The sequence below is a fragment of the Orycteropus afer genome, unplaced genomic scaffold, assembly GCF_000298275.1.
Source record: "Orycteropus afer afer isolate SDZICR_OR568_19922 unplaced genomic scaffold, OryAfe1.0 scaffold00325, whole genome shotgun sequence".
NCBI lineage: Eukaryota > Metazoa > Chordata > Mammalia > Tubulidentata > Orycteropodidae > Orycteropus > Orycteropus afer.
In genome coordinates this window covers 3,579,407-3,580,600 of record NW_006921912.1, presented here as the reverse complement: position 1 = coordinate 3,580,600, position 1,194 = coordinate 3,579,407, and positions in this window count along the sequence as shown.

Genomic DNA, 1,194 nt, shown 5'->3' with positions numbered 1-1,194 from the left:
TTGTGGAAAGCAGTATGGCGATTCCTTCAAAAATTAGAAATACAAATAACATTTGACCCAGCCATTCCATTTCCAGGTATATATCCTAAAGAACTGAGAGCCATGAGAAGAACAGACATATGCACACCCATGTTCATCGCAGCACAATTTACAATAGCCAAAAATGGAAACAACCTAGGTGTCCATCAACTGAGGAATGGATATCCAAACTATGGTACATACACACAATGGAATACTATGCAACCCTAAAGAATAATGTAGAATCGGCAAAACACCGCATAACGTGTATGAACTTGGAGGACATAATGCTGAGTGAAATAAGTCAATCACAAAAGGACAAATATTGTATTAGTCCGTTATTTTAAAAGTCAAGGAAATGTTTATCTATGGAAGGACATTTTCTTTGTTGGTTACCAGGGGTGGGAGTGGAGGGGAGGGAACACTGTTAGATAGATAGAAATATGTTTTGATTCAGATGAAGAAAAGGGCAATGTACCAGATGTGATTGATCAATATACTGGCATTGAGGAAGAGAAAGACAGAGGGAGGTATGCGGGAAGTACAGACAACAAAGATGAACCCTTTTGCACACATAGTATGGTGTTGTCAGTGAAGGTGAACATGGGTATACAGGTGGATAGATGGGTGGGCAGGCTGAACTAGGTATGTTGATGAAATGGGGCATGTATCCAAGAACGTGTATAGGGTTGGCAGACAATAGTCCTATAACTTTATGTGTATGATCTGAATTCCCAGATTTATAGTGGAGCTGACAAGGGGCAAGGTTGTAGTCACTGCTTGGTCACAGCCAGCTACCCAGAGGAATGGAATAGTTGAACCTGTGGGCTCAGGACTATAGTCACAGAGGATATGAAGTGCAATTGGCATAATATACTACACAAAACATGTTCCACCTCCTACTGTAGTGAGTAGCGACTGGGATCTTAAAAGCTTGCAAGCTGCCATCTAGGTGCAACAATGGGTCTCTCCTCCTACAGAGTAAAGAAGAATGAAGAAAACAAAAAATTCATGAAAACAATTAGTCCTAGTGACTGCTACACCATCTCATCTGCAGCCTATATGACTATGAGACCAGAAGAACTAGATGGTGCCCAGCTACTACTGTCAACCACTTGGAAGAGGATCTATGTAGGAGATCCTGGATAGAGAGGGAGAACAATGTGGAACAAAACT